We start from the raw sequence: 25195 nt of genomic DNA, 5'->3' as shown, positions 1-25195 counted from the left end.
ATGCAAGAGTACTGGAGTAGGCTGCCATTGCCTTCTCCCCATAAATTGCACTAACAGTGCACAACAGAAAAAAGGAAGCCCCAGAAGACAACATGCATGTTATACATTATGCCCCTTCTTAGAAGTTCAAAAATGACCAGAATCAAATAACATGGACACATCCGTGTGTTTATATATATAATAATGTGACCTAAATCTAGAAAATAATCAAGCAAATAACAAAAAAATTCAGAATTGTAGTTATCTTTGTGGATGGATAGTAGGGAAAGAGATAGGCAAGGAGGACATAGAAATAAATTGTTATTGGGTCATGCAAGGGTTCATCGGTATTCAACACATCCTTAAAAACTATGTTGCAGCAATAAATTTTAAAAACAAAATAAGAAGGATAAAACAAATGGGGGAATGAATGTTTAATTAAATGTTTCATTCCATGAGTGAAACAAATCTATGTATCATGAAGACAGTTATGACTAATCTATTTCTATGCACCTGAAATCCTATGAATTACAAAAATGGGGGAAGAATAGAGTGACTAGTCTCTAACTTCAGACAGTTTATCTCCACAGGTTTTTCAAAAAATGAAATTAAGATGTATCCATAGAAATGATTTCAAATTATCCCTTAATAACATAATTTTCATAGGTTACAAAAGATTTGCCATCGCAGCTAGTGGCATTTGAACTCTACTCACTGTACTGAAAAACAAACAAACAAAAAATAGAAAAGATGAAGGGCAACAAATAACTCAAGTGCAAAATCAGTTTTCAGAAAAATCTTTCCTAATAACAAATTTCATAGGGTACAGAGATACAGAAACTTCAAAGAGAATACTAATCAATATTAGAACTATTTAATGATTTGTCATATGCATCATAGAAATATGGTAAAATAGCAAAACAGTCAGTATATTTTAAAAAAATGTTTCTCTGATCCCTCGTGTGTCAAAAACATTTTCGGACAAGAAAAATGTTTCTCTTATCCAGTCTTTTAGCCCCACTTTTTCCCTATTATACACTGTCAGACCAAGGTTGAGAACTTAACAGGTATTTTTCAAACTCCCCTTGTCTATGGGTTTCCTCAGAGTTTTTGCTAGTGGAAAAAAATAGGGTTGGGGGAGCGCTGGTGAGCACTACACCAGTAACTCCAGGACTGCCTTCATTCTGTCAAAGGGACAGTAATTCTGTTCACCTCTGCTGCCCCCAGCTTCATCCTCACCTTGCAGACCTCTGGTCTCCCCTAAAATAGTTCTATATTCAAGATGATCCAAATATGCATTCACTTATGCAGGTAATGTATTCTAGGATTAAGAAATTAACTCTTTAATTTGGCAAGACCATATCCATGTCAATCTTAAAGGAAATCAACCCTAAATATTCATTGGAAGGACTGATGGTGAAACTTAAACTCCAATAATTTGGCCACCTGATACAAAGAGCTGACTCACTGAGAAAGACTGATGCTGGCAAAGACTGAGGGCAAGAGGAGAAGGGGGCGAAAGAAGATGAGATGGTTGGATGGTATCACCGACTCAATGGACATGAGTTTGCACAAAATTGAAGGACAGGGAAGCCTAGTGTGCTGCAGTCCATGGTGTCCCAAAGAGCTGGACACAATGAGAAACCGAACAACAACAACATATCCATGTATGAATGATAGAACATGGATTTACTGAACTGCACATTAAAATATATAGCTCTAAAGGAATTAGATACGACTGAGCAGCAGGCATGGCAGGGCAATGGAATTTCTGGCAGTATAAGAAACTGTTTCTGGGTAATAAAGCAATGATGCAGGCAGTTCCTCTAAAATTTTTCAATATGTGCTTTTTAAAACTTTTCTACTTTTTCCTATTAAAAAAAGATACTGAAATAGTAAAGTTTTATTAAAGAAATAAGCAAAACAAAACAAGTCAATAATTTCTTTTCTAGTAAGCTAAGGACTAAACCTTTGTAAAATAAAGCAGCTATAAAGAAAACAGCAAACTTTTCCAAACTTTCCAAATTCAAACATTTTTTTTCAGTATATAAATAATTATTCTGCAAAAGACAGTAGCTGTTATCACAACAAACCTAATGCTAAGACTTTTCTGGTGGTCCAGGGGTTCAGAATCCACCTGCCAATGCAGGGGACCTGGGTTTGATGCCTGATCCCGGGAGATTCCACATGCTGTCAGGAAACTAAGCCTGTTAGCCACAGCTACTGACGCCTGCACGCTCTGGAGCCTGTGCTCTGCAACAGGAGATGCCACTGCAATGAAAAGCTGGGAAACTAAGCCTGCATGCTGCAGCTACTGAGCCCACATGCCACAGCTACTGACGCCTGCATGCTCTGGAGCCCACGCTCTGCAACAGGAGATGCCACTGCAATGAGAAGCTGGGAAACTGAGCCTGTGTGGTGCAACTACTGATGCCTGCATGCTCTGGAGCACGTGCTCTGCAACAGGAGATGCCACTGCAATGAGAAGCTGGAAAACTGAGCCTGTGTGCCACAGCTATTGACGCCTGCATACTCTGGAGCCCGCGCTCTGCAACAGGAGATGCCACCGTAATGAGAAGCTAGCACACTGCAACTAGAAAAAACCTGCACTGCAACAAAGACTCAGCACAGCCAAAAATAATAAAAATAATTTTAATTAGTTAATTATTTAAAAGTATACTGACATTCAGGTCAAGATGGTGGAGTAGAAACACCAGCACGCAACTCCTCCTGTGAGAGCACCAAAATTGCAACTAACTAGCTGTTGAAAAACCATCGACATGAGGACACTTCAGTTCAGTTCAGTCGCTCAGTCGTGTCCGACTCTGCGACCCCATGAATCGAAGCACACCGGGCCTCCCTGATCATCACCAAATCCTGGAGTATACCGAAACCCATGTCCATCGAGTCAGAGATGCCATCCAGCCATCTCATCCTCTGTTGTCCCCTTCTCCTCCTGCCCCCAATCCTTCCCAGCATCAGGGTCTTTTCCAATGAGTCAACCCTTCGCATGAGGTGGCCAAAGTACTGGAGTTTCAGCTTCAACATCAGTCCTTCCAATGAACACTCAGGACTGATCTCCTTTAGGATGGACTGGTTGGATCTTCTTGCAGTCCAAGGGACTCTCGAGAGTCTTCACCAACACCACAGTTCAAAAGCATCAATTCTTTGGCGCTCAGCTTTCTTCACCATCCAACTCTCACATCCATACATGACTACTGGAAAAACCACAGCCTTGACTAGATGGACCTTTGTTGGCAAAGTAATGTCTCTGCTTTTAAATATGCTATCTAGGTTGGTCATAACCTTCCTTCCAAGGAGTAAGAGTCTTTTAATTTCATGGCTGCAGTCACCATCTGCAGTGATTTTGAAGCCCCAAAACATAAAGTCTGACACTGTTTGCACTGTTTCCCCATCTATTTCCCATGAGGTGACAGGACCAGATGCCATGATCTTAGTTTTCTGAATGTTGAGCTTTAAGCCAACTTTTTCACTCTCCTCTTTCACTTTCATCAAGAGGCTCTTTAGTTCTTCGCGGTCTGCCATAAGGGTGGTGTCATCTGCATATCTGAGGCTTTATTGATATTTCTCCTGGCAATCTTGATTCCAGCTTGTGTTTCTTCCAGCCCAGCATTTCTCATGATGTACTATGCATACGAGTTAAATAAGCAGGGTGACAATATACAGCCTTGACATACTCCATTTCCTATTTGGAACCAGTCTGTTGTTCTATGTCCAGTACTAACTGTTGCTTCCTGACCTGCATACAGGCTTCTCAAGAGACAGGTCAGATAGTCTGGTATTCCCATCTCTTGAAGACTTTTCCACAGTTTATTGTGATCCACACAGTCAAAGGCTTTGGCATACTCAATAAAGCAGAAATAGATGTTCTTCTGGAACTCTCTTGCTTTTTCAATGATCCAGCGGATGTTGGCAATTTGATCTCTGGTTCCTCTGCCTTTTCTAAAACCAGCTTGAACATCTGGAAGTTCATGGTTCACGTATTGTTAAAGCCTGGCTTGGAGAATTTTGAGCATTACTTTACTAGTGTGTGAGATGAGTGCAATTGTGCGGTAGTTTGAGCATTCTTTGGCATTGCCTTTCTTTGGGACTGGAATGAAAACTGACCTTTTCCAGTCCTGTGGCCACTGCTGAGTTTTCCAGATTTGCTGGCATACTGAGTGCTGTAGGATATGAAATAGCTCAACTGGAATTCCATCACCTCCACTAGCTTTGTTTGTAGTGATGCTTTCTAAGCCCACTTGACTTCACATTCCAGGATGTCTGGCTCTAGGTGAGTGATCACACCATCGTGATTATCTGGGTCGTGAAGATCTGTTTTGTACAGTTCGTCTGTGTATTCTTGCCAGCTCTTCTTAATATCTTCTGCTTCTGTTAGGTGCATACCATTTCTCTCCCTTATCGAGCCCATCTTTGCATGAAATGTTCCCTTGGTATCTCTAATTTTCTTGAAGAGATCTCTAGTCTTTCCCATTCTGTTGTTTTCTTCTGTTTCTTTGCATTGATTGCTGAGGAAGGCTTTCTTATCTCTCCTTGCTATTCTTTGGAACTCTGCATTCAGATGGGAGTATCTTTCCTTTTCTCCTTTGCTTTTCGCTTCTCTTCTTTTCCCAGCTATTTGTAAGGCCTTCTCAGACAGCCATTTTGCTTTTTTGCATATCTTTTCCATGGGGATGATCTTGATCCCTGTCTCCTGTACAATGTCACGAACCTCTGTCCATAGTTCATCCGGCACTCTGTCTATGAGATCTAGCCCCTTAAAGCTATTTGTCACTTCCACTGTATAATCATAAGGGATTTGATTTAGGTCATACCTGAATGGTCTAGTGGCTCTCCCTACTTTCTTCAATTTAATCTGAATTTGGCAATAAGGAGTTCATGATCTGAGCCACATTCAGCTCCCGGTCTTGTTTTTGCTGACTGTATAAAGCTTCTCCATCTTTGGCTGCAAAGAATATAATCAATCTGATCTCGGTGGTGGCCATCTGGTGATGTCCATGTGTAGAGTCTTCTCTTGTGTTGCTGGAAGAGGGTGTTTGCTATGACCAGTGCCTTCTCTTGGCAAAACTCTATTAGAGTTTGCCCTGCTTCATTCTGTACTCCAAGGCCAAATTTGCCTGTTACGCCAGGTGTTTCCTGACTTCCTACTTTTGCATTCCAGTCCCCTATAATGAAAAGGACATCTTTTTTGGGTGTTAGATCTAAAATATCTTGTAGGTCTTCATAGAACCGTTGAAGTTCAGCTTCTTCAGTGTTACTGGTCGGGGAATAGACTTGGATTACCGCGATACTGAATGGTTTGCCTTGGAAACGTACAGAGATCATTCTGTCATTTTTGAGATTGCATCCAAGGACTGCATTTCAGACTCTTTTGTTGACCATGATGGCTACTCCATTTCTTCTAAGGGATTCTTGCTCACAGTAGTAGATATAATGGTCATCTGAGTTAAATTCACCCACTCCAGTCCATTTTAGTTTGCTGATTCCTAGAATGTCAATGTTCAGTCTTGCCATCTCCTGGAACCCATCAAAAAAAGATACTCCTGGAGGACACTGGAACCCACCAAAAAAAGATACCTCATGTCTAAAGACAAAGAAAAAGCCACGATGAGATGCCAGGAGGGGCTCAGTCATGATAAAATCAAATCCTCTACCTGTCAGGTGGGTGACCCACAAGCTGGTGACAGTAATACCAAGCAAGTTTTCCCACTGTTGTGAAGGTTCAGACCTCCACATCAGGCTTCCCAACCTGGGATCTGGCAAAGGAACTGGGAATCCCCAGGGATTCTGACTTTGAAGAACAGCAGGGATTTGATTAGAGGGCTTCCACAGGACTGGGGGAAACAGACTCCACTCCCAGAGGGCACAAACAAAACCTTGTGTGCACCAAGACCTAGGGGAAAGGAGTAGTGACCCCACTGGAGGCTGAACCAGACCTACCTGCTAGTGCTGGAGGGCCTCCTGTGGAGGCATAGGTCAGCAGTGGCTCACCGTGGGAATGGGGGCACTGGCAGCAGCAGTCCTGGAAGTGGACTCTTGGTATAAGTCCTCCTGGAGGTTGCCACTAACCTTACCAGAGAGGTGGCTAGCCTCAGGCTAAAAAACAAACAGGGAAGGAGCACAACTCCACCACCCATCAGCAGACAACTGAATTAAAGTGTTACTGAGCATGGCCCACCATAGCAAGACCCAGTTTTCCCCTACCCATCAGAAGTTTATACAAGCCTCTTAGCCAACTCCATCAGAGGGCAGACAGAGGAAGCAAGAATAATCACTATTCCACAGTTGCTAGACGAAAAACCACATTACAGGAAGTTAATCAGCATGAAAAAGCAGAAAGTTATGTCCCAGATCAAGGGACAAGATAAAACACCAGAAAAACAACTAAATGAAGATAGGCAAGGAGGCCTGGCATGCTGCAGTCCATGGGGTCACAAAGAGTCAGACACAACTGAGCAGCTGAAGTGAACTGAATTGAATATTCCAGAGAAAGAATTCAGAATAATGATAGTGAAGATGATCCAGGATCTTGGGAAAACAATGGAGAAGATGTAGGAATTGACTGCCAAAGACCTGGAAGAAACGAAGAACAAAAGAACAGAGATGAACAATAAACTAGAAGGAACCAATAGCCAAATAACTGAGGCAGGAAAATGGAGGACAGAATGGTCAAAATCACTGCCACAGAACAGACTACAGAAAAAAGAATGAAGAGACCTCTAGACAACAATAAACGCACCAACATTCACATTATAGGTGTCCCAAAAGGAGAAAAGAGAGAAAGGACCCAAGAAAATACTTGAAGAAATACTAGCTGAAAACTTTCTTAACATGGGAAAGGAAATTGTCAAGTCTAGGCAGCACACAGAGTCTAAGGCAGGATAAACCCAAGGAGGAAAACACTGAGATACACAGCAATCAGTATGACAAAAATTAAAAACAAAGATAAAATATTAAAAGCAACAAGGGTAAAATGACAAATAACATACAAGGGAACTTGCACAAGGTTATAAGCTAGTTTCTCATAGAAACTGTGCAAGCTAGAAGGGAATGGCACGATATATTTAAAGTGATGAAAGAACCTACAACCAAGAATACTCTACCCAGCATGACTCTTATTCAGATTTGATGAAGAAATCAAAAGCTTTCCAGACAAGCAAAAGAATTTACCACCACCATACCAGCTTTACAATCAATGCTAAAGGAACTTTTCTCTAGGTAGGAAACAGAAGGAAAAGACCAGCACAAAATAAACCCCAAACAATTAAGAAAATGGTAATAGGATCATGTTGTTGTTCAGTCGCCCAGTCATGTCCAACTCTTTGTAACCCCATGAACTGCAGCACACCAGGTCTCCATGGCCCTCACCATCTCCCAGAGTTTCCCCAAGTTCATGTCCATGCCTCATTGATACCATCCAGCCATCTCATCCTCTGATGCCTTCTTCTCCTTCTGTCCTCAATCTTTTCCAGTATCAAGGACTTATTTTAAATGAGTCAGATCTTCACATCAGGTAACCAAAATACTGAAGCTTTAGCTTCAGCATCAATCCTTCCAATGAGTATTCAGGGTTGATTTCCTTTAAGACTGACTGGTTTGATCTCTTTGTTGTCCAAAGGACTCTCAGAAGTCTTCTCCAGCACCACAGCTCGAAGGCATCAGTTCTTTGATGCTCTCCCTTCTTTAAGGTCCAATTCTGACAACTCTACATGACCCCTGGGAAGACCAGAGCCTTGATCATATGGACCTTTGTAGGCAGAGTGATGTCTCAGCTTTTCAACACACTGCGTAGGTTTGTCATAGGATCAGACATATCAATAATTACCTTAAATGATAAGGGATTGAATGTACCAACCAAAAGACACAGACTGGCTGGGCAGATGAAAACATGTGCATGTATGAACCTCTATTAACACATCACTCTACTTAACTCCAAATTGTATGTTATTATTTAGTATTTTTAGGTTAATCATGTTTCCATTATGGCTTGCAATTGTAATTATCTTCTATTTTTGTCTGGCTATTGATACTAAAAACTTGATAAACATCTTCTACTATTGTGATTTTTGCTTAATACCATAATTGTATCATGACTGGTCAACAGAAAATAATAGAATTCTTTATCACTAAAACTATCACTTATTAGAAAAACCTGCAATCATTTTTTAAAATCCAGATGCATATCAGAATTATCTTGGAATTTTTTGAAAACTACAAATGCACATATGTTGCTTTTTCTCCTGCAAAGTTTCAGATGTGTTTCTAATGAGCAGACAAGCTTAAGAACAATTGGACTATATTACAATCTTTCACTTTTATCTAGCATGTTTCATTTTTTTCTATGTCACGCTCAGTGCTCCCATTTCATTTAGTTTATGCTTTCCAATTTCTCCATCTATCTTTTTTTGATGTTCTTTCTCAAGCCGTTACCAATCACAGTAGAAAAGCTTTTGTATACACACACACACATACATATATATTACTATGTATAATAAAATACATATATGTTTTAGAAAACTTACAAATTTTTGCCCAGTTAAAAAATTTGATATTTTGAGTACACTTGTGTGACTTAGTATGAATAGAATGCTAGACTTCTAATTAATATTCATTCAAAAATTTGATATTGTTTATATATTTTGGCATCTAGTATTACTGTTAAAAGTTTAATTTATTGTCGTGTGTGTGTGTGTGTGTGTTAGTTGCTCAGTCATATACAACTGTTTGTGACCCCATGGATTGTAGCCTGCCAGGTTTCTCTGTGCAGTAATTAAAAAAATAATTTTGAATGAGGCTTGAAGCTTCTAATCCAATTCTGAGAATATAAAGAAATATTATGTTGTTTAAAAAAAAAACCAGGGGATTAACATGTGATATAGTATTAACGAAAGTACAGATTTTGTTCAAATCTTAGAAAATTTTATGTTTGTGTCCCTTATTTGTTTTCATACCTTATTCAAGACCCCACATTGTGTTTAATTGCAGTGAACAGTTCCAGCTGCATGCAACAAATTCTGGTAAATTCTTTTTATTTTTATTCTATCACAAATATTTTCTAGTTTTCATTGTCATGGCATCTTAGATATACCCCTCACTTAAAAGTAGACATGTAATTTCCAAATACATGGGATATTTTTAAGTATCTATTATATTAATTTCTCATTTAAATGCTTTCTTCTCTGCAATCACCCTCTATGTTTTTTCAGCCTTCTAATTTTATTGAGGTGTTCAATGGCTAAGTCAAAGATCTCTCCTAGTAAATGTCACACTAGACTTGAAAATATGTGGTTTATTTTAAAATATCTTTTGATATTGACCACTAACATAACTTCACAGTAACAAGAAAACAGTCTGTATGATTTCAATACCTTTAGACCATGAAATTTCTGCACCTGGTCTTATGTCTCTGGATATGTTCCAGTATCTCCTAATTTATAGCCTATGGGAACTTGAATACAATTTGGATCCTACCGTTATGTGAAAACTGTATAAATCTCAATTATGTCAAACTGGTTCATAATGGTTTTCAGGCCTATTATATTCTCTACTTCTCTGTGCAGTGGAGTGCTCACTCACTCAGTCGTGCCTGAATCTATGCTGCCCCATGGACTGTAGCACACCAGGCTCCTCTGTCCATGGGATTCTCTGGGTAACATTACTGGAGTGGGTTGCCATGCCCTCCTCCAAGGGATCTTCCCAACTCAGGTATAAAACCCAAGTCTCTCACATCTCCTGCATTGGCAGGAGGGTTCTTTACCACTAGTACAACCTGGAAAGCCTCTGTACATTCATTCTATTAATTTCTGAGGGTTTGATATCAAAACTCCAATGAAAAATCTTAATTCATCTACTTAAAACAAAAAATTGTAATATATAGTGGAATTATATGTAACTTTTTCCAGTATTTTCCAAGTCTCCTGTAAATGTGTTATCATATTTTATAACTTAAAAATAAAAATTAAAAAAACTAACAAAGTATATTAAATATCTCAAATAAGATCCAAGTTTTAATTTTAAATATCTTTCTATGCTAAAAATTTCAAGAAGGATACTGCCTTTATTCTTGAGAAGGAATACAATAAACAAAAAATATAATGGCATTTGCTTATCTCTTAAAAAAAATATAAAAGAAAACTTTAGAAACTTAGAACTGAATTGACACCCAGAACAATGAAGCTAATAAATATCTGTATGGATCTATGTATATTACATATGTATATATTATACACACACACATTACATTCAAACGTACACATATCTGTTTTCTACTTCCACATCAAGTATCACTGATAGAACAGAAAAAAATATGAATCTAATTTAGAGCATTTTCTGAAACACTTCTGGATGATACAGAGCAGATGGGAAAAGGCTTTATGAAGAGTTGAAATAAGAGTCACATGTTAAGGTGAAAAAGATCTTTTAGGTAAATTTTTTCAGGATTCAGGGGGACCAAAAAACAAAACTGGAGAAGGATGCCATTCATAATTCAATAGGTTAATAAAAGGTTACAAAATAAGTCCCTGGTATCTTGCTCTCACAGCTGCTGACCTCTCCATCTGTCCCCAAGATAACAATCATTTAAGTATAGTTCTCTGAAGTGGGACATGTAAATGGGATACGTGCAGAACTGAATGGGGGTGGGATACAAAATTTATAGTCTTCCAGGTCACTTCTGGCTTCCAAGAGTGGCATATAACCCTATCATCACTTCAGAAACTACTTCAGTACTATAGAGGAAATCCCAGAACATCCACACTCTCAGAGCTCCTACAAGCAGTGCTTGCATGCAGCACCACAGAACAGAGATTTCCACCTGAGTTGGAGAAAAATACTCTGGCTACCAGAGGTGTCTAGGCCATGGGTGGCAAACTGACAAACTAACATGCTTTTTCACTCATAACTTATTTTCCAAGCGAGCTGGTTGTCAATATGTAAATCACAGGAAATTTAACCAAACTATATATAAATTTTCTGGCATTTCATAGGAACGCATAAGGTTTCAAAACATGGGGACTGAATCGCAATGTCACCAATTGTCTAAGTAGATAGCGGCTGCTGCAGTAGAAAGAGCATGTATTCCAACAATAATACAAACCTATTCTTACCCCACTTCTCACATTTACAACATTTGGGTAGCCCCAGAAGACATTTCTTTTCACAACCGCTGAACTACCCTCTCATTTGTAAATATAAAATACATAAAATTCATCAAAAGAATTTGAAGAAAACCACTGGAAGACACAAAAAAAGAATACAGGAAATAAAAGATAATCTACCTCATTGTCAAATAACCAAATCATAGTAGGAAACAAAAGGAAGCTTTAAAATAAGTTTACGTGTCCTCCAAAAGATTCAAGGGGATGCCACACGCATTCAATCTGTTGCAGAAGGACCAGCACCAAACAAAGCAAAGCATCAAACAAGTAAGGAAAGTCTGCATTAAAGAATTGATTATAAGGAGAGAACAAGATGGCAGAGGAGTACGTGGACGTGGAGTACATCTCTCTCCACGGATACATCAGGAATACACGTTCAGATGCAGAACTGCATGCAGAATACCAGCTGAGAGCGGACAGGAGTACCTGACCAGTGGAAAAGAATATACAGAACCACGCAAAACTCAATAGGATCATGACACTAGGGGGAAAAACAGGAGTGTTACTAGGACTCGGCAGCTGAGGGAACTGAAGTAAGAGTCCAGTCCCCACATTGGGGCAATTGTCTTGAGTCAGAGGAAAAACATTTAAGGCTGAGAGTGAAACAGCTGATCTGTGGCAGCCTAAAAGGAATGAGAATCAGACAGTCCTTGCCACAGACATACATACCTTGGACAGGGATGCAGGTGCCCTAGAAGGCGCAGTGGCTGGGAGATGGGAGTTTAGGGATTGTGGCGCAATCCCAGGGTGAGGGCTGTTGTTGACCGTGCAGAGATGGATTGAGGGGATGTGAGGGAGGAGACTGTGGTGGGAAATGCCTGCAGAGGAAAGCTAGGCAGCCAAGGGAGAAAGGCAATACTGCTGAGTCACGAGTAGGGAGTGGAGCCATCACCATAGCCTCTCTCTAATAGAGAGGCTGGACAATCAAACACCTTACGCACTGAACTACAAAGTAGGACCCTACCCAGGATGCTCCTTTAAGTGACTGATGGTCTGAACTACAGAGTAGGACCTCACCCAGGGCACCCCTTTAAGTGCTTGACGAACTGATCTACTGGGTAGGACCCCAGTCAGGGGGGCCCCCTCTATGTGCCTGATGTGCCGAACAACAGAGAAGGACTCCAGGCAAGGGAGACCTCTAAGTGCTTGAACGGGCAGAGTTATGGAGATACATTATGCGGAATGCTGGGCTGGATGATGATGCAGAAGCTGGAATCAAGATTGCTGGGTGAAATACCAATAATCTCAGATATGCAGATGACACAACCCTTATGAAGAAAGCTAAGAGGAACTAAAGAGCCTCTTGATGAAAGTGAAAGACGACAGTGAAAAAGTTGGCCTAAGACTCAACATTCAGAAAACTAAGATCATGGCATCAAGTCCCATCTCTTCATGACAAATAGATAGGGAAACAATGGAAACAGTGAGAGACTTTCTTTTTTTGGGCTCCAAAATCACTGCAGATGGTGACTGCAGCAATGAAATTAAAAGACCCTTGCTCCTTGGAAGAAAAGCTACGCCAGCTAAACAGCATATTAAAAAGCAGAGACATTACTTTGTCAACAAAGGCCTGTCTAGTCAATGCTATGGTTTTTCCTGTATTCATATACGGATGTCAGAGTTGGAAGGACTGATGTTGAAGCTGAAACTCCAATATTTCGCCGACCTGATGCGAATAGCTGACTCATTTGAAAAGACCCTCACGTGGGGAAAGATTTAAGGCAGGAGGAGAAGGGGACGACAGAGGATGAGATGGTTGGATGGCATCACCGACTCGATGGACATGGCTTTGGGTAAACTCCGGGAGTTGGTGATGGACAGGGAGGCCTGGCATGCTGCGGTTCATGGGGTTGCAAAGAGTCGGACACGACTAAGCAACTAAACTGAACTGAACGCAATCACATTCAAAATTTCCAGCAAGTCATTTTGTGAATATTGAAGAGTTGATTACACAATTTATATGGATACAGAAAAGGCCTATAACAGCCAAGGCAATCTTTTTTAAAAAATAAATTCTTTATTATTATTTTTTACACATACTTTTATCTATTCTCCCCCAGTCTCCCCACTGTTCCCAGCTATAGCCAAGGCAGTCCTGAGGAAGAAGAACCAAGTCACATAAGTTATAGAAGATATCAAGAAATGCTAAAGAAATCAACATAGCATAGTACTGACACAGGATATATACAAAAATAGAATATAAAACCCAGAAAATAAATCCGTGTGAATATAACTGTCTGATTTATGATAAAGTTGACACATGGAGTGCGGAAAGATTTTTTTTAATAAACGATGCTGGTTCAACCATACATTAATATGAACCAAAATGAATCGACCCTTATAAAATATGAAACTGGTTCATGAAAAAATCACAGACTGAGAATTGGTATGAAAGATCTGTGTGTGAAAAACAAACAAATAAATCTTGGGGGAAGAAGAAAGTTTCTTTTTTAAAATTTTTACTGGAGTATAGTTCCTTTACAATCTTGTGTTAGTTTCTACTGTACAAAAAAGTCAATTAGCTACACATGTGCCCCCTCTTTTTTGGATTTCCTCTCCATTTAGGTCACCACAGAGCACTGAGTAGAGTTCCCTGTGCTATAAAGTAGGTTCTCATTAGTGGAAGAAAGTTTCCTAAACAAGATTTTAAAAAAGCAACTAAACATACGAAGAAAAAAAAAAATCAGTAAACTGAACTGTGTAAAGATTATGAACTTCTGTTCATCTGAAGACACTATTAAGAGAATGAAAAAGTAATTCAAGGAGGGAAAAAAGACGTTATCAATAAATATGTGAGTGTTCAAAAATAAACAAACATTTTGCTGTTACTGTTGTTCAGTCCCTAAGTTGTGTCTGACTCTGCAACCCCAAGAACTGCAGCATGCCAGGCTTCTCTGTCCTTCACTATATCATGCTGCTGCTGCTGCTAAGCTGCTTCAGTCATGTCTGACTCTGTGTGTCCCCATAGATGGCAGCCCACCAGGTTCCTCTTTCCCTGGGATTTTCCAGGCAAGAACACTGGAGTGGATTGCCATTTCCTTCCCCACTATATCATGGAGGTTGCTCAAACTGATGTCCACTGAGTTGCTGATGCTATCTAACTATCTCATCCTCTGAATGTCTAAGGTTGTTGATACTCCTCCCAGCAATCTTGATTAAAGCTTGTGTTCCATCCACTCTGGCATTTCCCATGATGTACTCTGTGTGCATATAAGTTAAATAAGCAGAATGACATTATACAGCCTTGTTCATTTCCCGATTTTGAACCAGTCAGTTGTTCTATGTCCGATTCTATCTGTTGCCTCTTGACCCACATTTAGGTTTCTCAGGAGACAGGCAAGGTCACCTGGTACTCCCACCTCTTTAAGAATTTTCCATAGTTCTTTCCCATTCTATTATTTTCTTCTATTTCTTTGCACTGTTTGTTCACTTAAGAAGGCCTTCTTTTCTCTCGTTGCTATTCTCTAGAACTCTGCATTCAGCTGGGTGTTATCCTCCCTTTCTTGTTTTTTGCTTCTCTTCTTTCTTCGGGTATCCAGTAAGCCTCCTCAGACAACAATTTTGCCTTCTTGTATTTCTTTTTCTTTGGGATGGTTTTGGTCATGGCCTCCTATACAACATTACAAATCTCCATCTACAGTTCTTTAGCACTCTGTTATCAGATCTAATCCCTTGAATCTATTCATCACCTCTACTGTATAACCATAAGGGATCTGATTTAGGTCATACTTAAATGGCAAGAGTAAACATCAACATTTTAGGAATCAGTGAACTAAAATGGACTAGAATGGGTGAATTTAATTCAGATGATCATTATATCTACTACTGTGGGCAAGAATCCCTTAGAAGAAAAAGAGTAGCCCTCATAGTCAACAAAAGATCTGAAAAGATCTGCACCAGTTCCTGGGTGCAATCTCAAAAACGACAGAATGATCTCTGTTCGATCCCAAGGAAAACCATTCAATATCACAGTAATCCAATCTATGCCCCAACCAGTAATGCCGAAGAAGTTGAAGTTGAATGGTTCATGATGATCTACAAGACCTTCTAGAACTAACACTAAAAAAAGATGTCCTCTCATCACAGGGGACTGGAAAGAAAAAGTTGGAAATCAAGAGAAACCTGGATAAACAGGCAAGTTTGGCTTTGGAGTACAAAATGAAGCAGGGCAAAGGCTAACAAGAGTTTTGCCAAGAGAATGCACTAGTCATAGCAAACACCCTCTTCCAACAACACAAGAGATGACCATATATATGGACATCACCAGATGGTCAATACCAAAATCAGATTATCTTCTTTGTAGCTGAAGATGTAGAAGCTCTATACAGTCAGCAAAAACAAGACCAGGAGCTGACTGTGGCTCAGATCATGAACTCCTTATTGCCAAATTCAGACTTAAATTGAAGACCATAGGGAAAACCACTAGACCATTCAGGTATGACCTAAATCAAATCCCTTATGATTATACAGTGGAAGTGACAAATAGGTTAAAGGGATTAGATCTGGCAGACAAAGTGCCTGAAGAACTACAGACGGAGGTTTGTGACATTACACAGGAGGCAGTGATCAAGACCATCCCCAAGAAAAAGAAATGCAAAAAGGCAAAATGGTTGTCTGAGGAGGCCTTACAAATAGCTGAGAAAAGAAGAGAAGTGAAAGGCAAAGCAGAAAAGGAAAGACAAACTCATCTTTACGCAGAGTTCCAAAAACAGCAAAGAGAGATAAGAAAGCCTTCCCAAGTGATAGAAAATGCAAAGAAAGAGAGAAAAACAATAGAATGAGAAAGACTGGAGATTTCTTCAAGAAAATCAGAGATACCAAGGGAACACTTCATGCAAGAATGGGCACAATAATTGACATAAACAGCAAGGAATGAACAAAGCTATGGTTTTTCTAGTTGTCATGTATGGATGTGAGAGTTGAACCATAAAGAAAGCTGAGCACCAAAGAATTGATGCTTCTGAACTGTGGTGTTGGAGAAGACTCTTAGAGTCCCTTGGGCTGCAAGAAGATCAAACCAGTCAATCCAAAAGGAAATCAGTACTAAATATTCATTGGAACAGCTGATGCTGAAGCTAAAGCTCCAATACTTTGGCCACCTGATGCAAAGCACTGACTCACTGGAAAAGGGTACGACAGAGGATGAGATGGTTGGATAGCATCACCGACTCAATGGACATGATGAGGAAGCTCTGGGAGTTGGTGATGGACAGGGAAGCTTGGCTGCTGCAGTCTATGGGTCACAAAGAGTCGGACATGACTGAGCAACTGAACTGATCTTAACGGCCTAGTGGTTTTCCCTACTTTCTTCAATTTAAGTCTGAATTATGCAATAAAGAACTCATGATCTGAGCCACAGTCAACTCCATGTTTTGTTTTTGTATATAACTTCTCCAATTTTGGCTGCAAAGAACATAATCAACCTGATTTCGGTATTGACCATTTGGTGATGTCCATGTGTAGAGTCGTCTCTTGGGTTGTTGGAAAGGGTGTTTACTATAACCAGTGTGTTCTCTTGGCAAAAGTCTGCTAGTCTTTGTCCTGCTTCATTTTGTACTCCAACACTAAACTTGCCAGTTACTCCAGGTATCTCTTGACTTCCTACTTTTGCATTCCAATTTCCTATAATGAAAAGGACATCTTTTTCTGCTGTTCTGGAATATCTTGTAGGTCTTCATAGAAGTGGTCAACTTCAGCTTCTTTCACATCATTGGTTGGGACACACACTTGGATTACTGTGATGCTGAATAAGGCTTGCCTTGGAAACAAACAGATTATTCTGTTGTTTTTGAGACTACACCCAAGTACTGCATTTCCGACTCTTCTGTTGAATATGAGAGATACTCCATTTCTTCTAATGGATTCTTGCCTATAGTAGTAAATATGATGGTCATCTGAATTAAATTTGTCCATTCCTATTCATATTCATTCAGTAAGTGCTAAGATGTCAATGTTCAATCTTGCCATCTCCTGGTTAACCACATCCAATTTATCTTAATTCATGGATCTAACATTCCAGATTCCTATGCAATATTTATTGTATTATTGGACTTTACTTTCTGCACCAGACACATTCAAAGCTGAACATTATTCCTGCTTCAGCCCAGACACTTCATTCTTAGTGCAGCTATCAGCAATTGCCCTCCACTCTTCTGTAGTAGTATATTGGACACCTTCCAATTTGGGTGGCTCATCTTCCATGTCATATCTTTTTGCCTTTTTATACTGTCCCTGGGGTTCCCCAGGCAAGAATACTGTAGTGGGTTGCAATTTTCTTCTCCACTGGATCACGTCCTGTCAGAACTCTTCAATATGTCCGTCCATCTTGAGTAGCCATGCAGTGCATGGTTCATAAACTCATGGAGTTACACAAGCCCCTTTGACACAGCAAGGCTGTGATCCATGAAGGGAAAACAAACGTACATACATTTAAAAAAACCCAGAACTTATACCTAGAATATATAAAGAAATCCTACACATGGGCTCCAAAATCACTGCAGATGGTGATTGCAGCCATGAAATTAAAAGACGCTTACTCCTTGGAAGGAAAGTTATGACCAACCTAGACAGCATATTAAAAAGCAGAGACATTACTTTGCCAACAAAGGTCTGTCTAGTCAAGGCTATGGTTTTTCCAGTGGTCATGTATGTATGTGAGAGTTGGACTATAAAGAAAGTGAAAGTGAAGTCGCTCAGTCGTGTCCGACTCTTAGCGACCCCACGGACTGCAGACTACCAGGCTCCTCCGTCCATGGGATTTTCCAAGCAAGAGTACTGGAGTGGGGTGCCATCACCTTCTCCGACTGTTCATTGAACACCCTGAATTATTCTAAGCCCTAGGGAGATTGTAAAGATCCTTTCAAGTGCTAGTATGAAGTCAGTGGGAAACAGAACAAAAGTAACTTTAAAGCAACAAGAAATTCTGTATCATGTATACATCATAGCAAATACTTTATATTTGTGAATCTTTACAGCTTACATTTCCATTCCATTATTACAAGTGGTGAAAAACAAAAATTGCAAGTAGCATTCAAATTGTAAATACACAGTCGTCCCATTTCACTAACCAAATTCTTACTTTTCAGTGTTACTTCCCAATTTATGCAGGAAACTGCCTACAAAGCTGAAACTGATTAGAAAATTTTTAAGGTTTAAAATCTCTTTCTCATTTTAGGAGAAACCAAATACCCAACCATCAAAATTAAAAATAAATTGAATTGGCACAGTCCAATACAGTTATTGTTACTAGATCCACTTCATTTGCAGGTGTCCAAAATAGAAAATGAATAATTCTTTATCTTCAAATACATATGTTCTTAAAATGCTACTTAAAGCTTTGGTTGTTTTCTGGTTTTTGAAGTACAATGGGATGATCAGGCAGAAAGTCTGGTTTTTTTCTGCAGATGGAAACACTTGAGAGCTTCTACAGGAAATCTCTGCTGTATTTGATTCTCTCTTTTTTAACTGGAGAATGATGTTCATTAAGACCTTGAGAAAAGGCTTGCATTCCATTCGTCTTACATCTGCTAACTCCAGTTTGTAAGTACTGGGTGTTGCATGGATATTCATTCTGAAAGTTGAAAGGGAATACTGCTTCAGGTGGAGAAGTCAGATGACAAATAGCCTTGCTGGTTGAAGCGGTTTACCAATCAACTTTTTGGTTTCCATTATCATAAAGATCTTGAGGTTCCATACGCCTGAAGATCCTGGAGGATCTCGGGGCCAGCAGCCGCATTGCGGCGCTCAGTCCAGACACAACCGCGGAGCGCCGGGGGTGCCCGTCTGGGAACGGCTCTGCGGCTTGCTCGAGGCCGGGATTGGCAGCCGCGGGGTGGGGCAGACGGCAGCCCCCAAAGCTGAGCACCAAAGAATTGATGCTTTTGAACTGTGGTGCTGGAGAAGACTCTTGAGAGTCCCTTGGACTGCAAGGAGATCCAACCAGTCCATCCTAAAGGAGATCAGTCCTGGGTGTTCATTGGAAGGACTGATGTTGAAGCTGAAACTCCAATACTTTGGCCACCTCATGCGAAGAGCTGACTCACTGGAAAAGACCCTGATGCTGGGAAGGATTGGGGGCAGGAGGAGAAGGGGACAACAGAGGATGAGATGGTTGGATGGCATCACTGACTCGATGGACATGGGTTTGGGTGGACTCTGGGAGTTGGTGATGGACGGGGAGGTCTGGTGTGCTGCAGTTCGTGGGGTCGCAAAGAGTCGGACACAACTGAGCGATTGAACTGAACTCAAAACAAGAAAAGAATAGACAACACAATTATTTAAAATGGATGAAATACTGAGCTGACACTTCACAAAGATAGTCACAAGACAAATATATATAAAGGACGTTAACTTCATTGATCATTAGGAAGATGGAAAATAGGGCCACACTGTACACATCAGAATCATTAACAATGAAATACCAATTGTGGGTGAAGATGTAGAGCCTGGTTTACTGGAGGGTAAATTGATTCAACAACTCTGGAAACTTTGGGCAGTATATAGCAAACTGAACAAAACTCTGCAGTTTATTCCTAGGTAGAAAGAAGTTTAACGTATACACATTCACCAACAGACATATACAGGAAATACCGTAAAACCAATATGTGTAATAGGCAAACAGAGGGAACCCAAATGTCCATCAACAATAGAATTTGGATTTCTGTGGTTTGCCAAAAGGAGTCACAGGACTCAGAAACTGTTACACTCACAGTTACAATTTAACAAAATTGCTCAGAACTGAAAAATCACTGTTGTTGCCTGAAGTTGAATAGCTTAATAAGTAAGTGCTTCTCAGTTTGTTGTGTGCCTCTGGTTGAATTCCAGAGTAATGAAATGGTTGTTTGTGATTGTTTTGTCCAGCTTTATTAGGACAGAATTTGTTGACCTTCTGTTCTGTCATACCAAAGTGAAAATTCTGATGGTAAAATTCTGAAAAAAGTGAAAATTCTGGTGGCGCAGGTGGGATGAACTTCACCTCCAAGTCCCTTGACACTTGTGACAATTCAAGTATGATGAGAGTCCCAAATGGAAAAAATAGAAAGGGCAGCAAAAATATTTGAAACAATAATGGCCAAAACTTCGCAAATTTGATTAAAAAAAAAAAAAAATATATATATATATATACATACATATATATATATACACACACACACACATATATGGGAGTGGGTTGCCAGTTCCTTCACCAGGGGATCTTTCCTATCCAGGGAATGAACCCATATTTCCTACATCCACCTGTACTGGCAGGTGGGTTCTTTACCACTAGCACCAGCTCAGTTCACTTCAGTCACTCAGTCATGTCTGACTCTTTGCGACTCCATGGAAAGTAGCACACCAGGCTTGTCCATCATCAACTCCCGGAGCTTGCTCAAACTCATGTCCACCAAACTGGTGATGACATCCAACCATCTCATCCTCTGTCATCCCCTTCTCCTCCTGCCCCCCGTCTATCCCAGCATCAGGGTCTTTTCCAGTGAGTCAGTTCTTCGTATCAGGTGGCCAAAGTATTGAAGCTTCAGCTTCAGCATCAGTTCTTCCAGTGAATACTCAGGACTGATTTCCTTAGGACTGACTGGCTTGATCTCCTTGTAGTCCAAGGGACTCTCAAGAGTTTTCTCCAACACCACAGTTGAAAAGTATAAATGGATTGCTGCATCAAAATTGCTGAATCAGTGGTTTCAAAAGTGCCACCTGGGAAGCCATATAAATCTGCAGACTTCAGAAGCTAAACAAGTGAGAGGGTAATAGGCAGGAAGGCCAGGGGTCTCCAAACAGAGGAAATAGGCTGCAAGTGTCAGACATTTTCATCTCTCTCTTAAGCGGCAGGAGGAAACAAATTAGATATCTTTTTTCCCTTCTCTATACAAATTAAAAAGGAGGTTTCTCTCAAAATACTGTATTGCCACAATTGGTTCAGTTCAGTTGAGTCGCTCAGTCATGTCCGACTCTTTGCGACCCCATGAACCGCAGCACGCCAGGCCTCTCTGTCCATCACCAACTCCCGGAGTCTACTCAAACCCATGTCCATCGACTCCGTGATGCCATACAACCATCTCATCCTCTGTTGTCCCCTTCTCCTCCTGCCCCCAATCCTACCCAGCATTAGAGTCTTTTCCAATGAGTCAACTCTTCGCATTGGGTGGCCAAAGTATTGGAGTTTCAGCTTCAACATCAGTCCTTCCAATGAACACTCAGGATTAATCTCCTTTAGGATGGATTGATTGGATCTCCTTGCAGTCCAACGGACTCTCAAGAGTCTTCTCCAACACCACAGTTCAAAAGCATCAATTCTGCAGTGCTCAGCTTTCTTCACCATCCAACTCTCACAGCCATACATGACCACTGGAAAAACCATAGCCTTGACTAGACGGACCTTTCTTGGCAAAGTAATGTCTCTGCTTTTAAATATGCTCTCTTGGTTGGCCATAACCTTCCTTCCAAGGAGTAAGAGTCTTTTAATTTCATGGCTGCAATCACCATCAGCAGTGATTTTGGAGCCCAAAAAAATAAAGTCTGACACTGTTTACACTGTTTCCCCATCTATTTCCCATGAAGTGATGGGACCAGATGCCATGATCTTAGTTTTCTGAATGTTGAGCTTTAAGCCAACTTTTTCACTCTCCTCTTTCACTTTCATCAAGAGGCTCTTTAGTTCTTCTTCACTTTCTGCCATAAGAGTCGTGTCATCTGCATATCTGAGGTTATTGATATTTCTCCTGGCAATCTTGATTCCAGCTTGTGTTTCTTCCAGCCCAGCATTTCTCATGATGTACTCTGCATATAAGTTAAATAAGCAGGGTGACAATAGACAGCCTTGACGTCCTCCTTTTCCTATTTGGAACCAGTCTATTGTTCCATGTCCAGTTCTAACTGTTGCTTCCTGACCTGAATACAGGTTTCTCAAGAGACAGGTCAGATGTTCTGGTATTCCCATCTCTTTCAGAGTTTTCCACAGTTTATTGTGATCCACACAGTCAAAGGCTTTGGCATAGTCAATAAAGCAGAAAGAGATGTTTTTCTGGAACTCTCTTGCTTTTTCGATGATCCAGCAGATGTTGGCAATTTCATCTCTGGTTCCTCTGCCTTTTCTAAAACCATCTTGAACATCTGGAAGTTCACGGTTCACGTATCGCTGAAGCCTGGCTTGGAGAATTTTGAGCATTACTTTACTAGCATGTGAGATGAGTGCAATTGTGCAGTAGTTTGAGCATTCTTTGGCATTGCCTTTCTTTGGGATTGGAACAAAAACTGACCTTTTCCAGTCCTGTGGCCACTGCTGAGTTTTCCAAATTTGCTGGCATATCGAGTGCAACACTTTCACAGCATCATCTTTGAGGATTTGAAATAGCTCAACTGGAATTCCATCACCTGCACTAGCTTTGTTGGTAGTGATGCTTTCTAAGGCCCACTTGACTTCACATTCCAGGATGTCTGGCTCTAGGTGAGTGATCACACCATTGTGATTATCTGGGTCATAATGAGTTAACTATTCTCAAACCTTGAGTTAACCAATGCATTTTTCTTATGGAAATGTTTGTCTTAAGCTATGTTAATGTACTATGTATTTACCTCAAACTCTTGTCTTTAAGTCAGTTCTGCCTAATGGCTCAGAAGGGACTTGACAAATCAGTGTGTTATACTCAGACATTGTTCCCCTAATCTATGTAAACAAAACCATTTGTATGGTAATCTGCCTTTCCATAAGATTCAAGTCAATCATTTTATGGCCCTGGATGACTCCTCTGGTGCCAAGATTATCCCAAAATGCATCTTATGGATGAGGGGCCTGGTGCCATTCTGAGTTTTAAGACATTCCTTTCTTTCATTAACAGACTGCTGGTGACTATATAACATCCAGCTGAAGACTAGCAGGGGGGTACTCTTTCTGACCCCTTCTGATGTCTATGTCAGAAGCTTCGTCTATCTCCTTTATACTTTAATAAAACTTTATTACACAAAAGCTCTGAGCGATCAAGCCTCATCTCTGGCCCTGGATTGAATTCTTCTCTGGAGGCCAAGAATCCCGGCGTCTTTTCATGGTCCAGCAACAACCTTTCACAAGCCCCAAGTAAATAAACCAAAAAGAGAATTCCCTGGCAGTCCAGTGCTTAGGGCTCTGCACTTTCATTACCATAGCCCAGGTTCAACCCCTCATCAGGGAACTAAGATCCTCCAAGCTGCAAGACATGGCTAAAAAACAAATAAAGAAACAAACAAAACACAGATCCACACCTAGACACATTACAGCAGAAACTATTGAAGACAAAGAGAAAACCTCTAAAGCAGCACGAAAAGGAAAATGAATTACTACTTACAGTAGGGACCAACAAACTTATTGTGTAAAGGAACATAAATATAAGATAAATATTTTAGGTAAGATGGTCTGTGTTACAACTAGTCAGCTCTGCCACTGTAGAACAAAAGCTTTCACCTTCAGTGGGCACTGCTGTGGTCCAAGAAAATTTTACATTTGAATTTCATACAGTTTTCATGTGTGACCAAAAACATACTTTTTAGAAATGCAAAAAAAAGTTTTTAGTACACAGACCACATTTTATTAACAGGTAGTGGGCCAGATTAAGCCTGTGGACCATAGTTTACAGACCCCCTGCCTGACATCAAGTGAACTACAATACTTACTAACAACTCTCTTCCCATCAGATGTTATGGATGCCAGAAAGCAATATAATGATATATAAAAAGTGCTGAAAAATTATTAAAAAATCTAGAATGCACACTAAATATTTTATATACCAAATTCTAAGACAAAGAGACCCACCAACCGTTACCCTGCATTGATATTTTCATGTCAACTCTTCTTAAAATTAATTAACTTGGTAAGTTGGCAATCAGCATTTTTTAAAGCATTCACAAGTTTACAGATATAAAAGCATGCTACAGATTACAACATACAACACACAATAATAAGACAGAAATAAATGGCAAACAAAGATCATTGCATCTGATTAGCTAAGACATGGTAACTGTCAGCTATGCAAAAGAAGGTAAAGATTTAATATAATGTCATCATATTAATATACCGGGCTCCCCTGGTGGCTTTGTGGTAAAGAATCCACCTGTCAACGCAGGAGACGCAAGAGATGCAGGTTCGATCCCTGGGTCAGAAAGATCCCCTGCAGTAGGAAATGGCAACCCACTCCAGTATTCTTGCTTAGAAAATTCTGTTAGGGGAAGCACACTGACTGAAACCGCTCACCCTGGCCAGGCACCATAGTAACCATTTGCATGAGTTGTTTTAAGACAGGGGGTCCTGGTAAGGAACTCAGAACTAAGAAGCTACCACCAACCACCAAAGAGTTCAGGAAAGGTCAAAAGGTGACACCACATAGTCAACCACCTCCCAGAATCCTTCTCGCTGGCATCCATCTTGGCTGAGCAATGTGTGCACCACCAGGAAGGACTCTGAGTCAGAATGATTGGCCAAAGACAACCCGGAAACTAATCCCATCACCATATAACCCGAGACTGCGAGCCATATGGCAGAGCAGTCCTCCTGGGTTCCCTTACCCAACTGCTCTCCACCCAGGCACCCCTTCCCAATAAAAATCTTTCTCTGTCAGCATATGTGTCTCCTCAGACAATTCATTTCCAAGTGTTAGACAAGAGACCACTTCTGGGCCCTGGAAGGGGTCCCCCATCCTTCAACAATTCCATGGACAGAGGAGCCGGGTGGGCTACAGTCCACGGGGTTGTAAAGTGTCGGACACGACGGAGGGACTAAGCACACAAATATACATCATGTGTTACAGGTACTTTTAGTGAATGGTACTTATTTTAATAATTATATGACACACAAAAGGGTAGTGAGAGGGTAACAGGTAGGAAGGCTAGGGGACCCCAAGTGGAGGAAATAGACTGCAAGTGGAGGATTTTGTTTTGTTTTGTTTTGTTTTCTTTCTCTATACAGAATAAAAAGTTTTCTTTCAACTATGTATTTTGTTGTAAATCTGCCTTTCTTTAAGATTCATGTCAATTGTTTTATGGCTGGGGATGCTCACTCTGTGCAAATGCTATCTCAA

At 40.4% G+C, this 25195-nt stretch overlaps 1 protein-coding gene and 1 pseudogene across 11 annotated transcripts in view; both read right to left on the bottom strand.

Annotated features, from left to right (window-relative positions):
* The window catches only part of LOC145507431 (solute carrier family 71 member 2-like), a 139730-nt gene that overhangs the window by 59788 nt on the left and 54747 nt on the right, over positions 1-25195 (bottom strand). The gene's annotated exons all lie outside the window — the stretch shown is intronic.
* Positions 18084-18861, bottom strand: LOC145507476 (uncharacterized protein C8orf88 pseudogene; annotated as a pseudogene). The gene has a single exon (XR_014054892.1). The product of XR_014054892.1 is annotated as an uncharacterized protein C8orf88 pseudogene (transcript).

The sequence above is a fragment of the Giraffa tippelskirchi genome, chromosome 1, assembly GCF_054371585.1.
Source record: "Giraffa tippelskirchi isolate mGirTip1 chromosome 1, T2T-mGirTip1v1.2.pri, whole genome shotgun sequence".
In the NCBI taxonomy this organism is placed as follows: Eukaryota; Metazoa; Chordata; class Mammalia; order Artiodactyla; family Giraffidae; genus Giraffa; species Giraffa tippelskirchi.
This window is presented reverse-complemented; position numbering and strand designations above follow the sequence as displayed.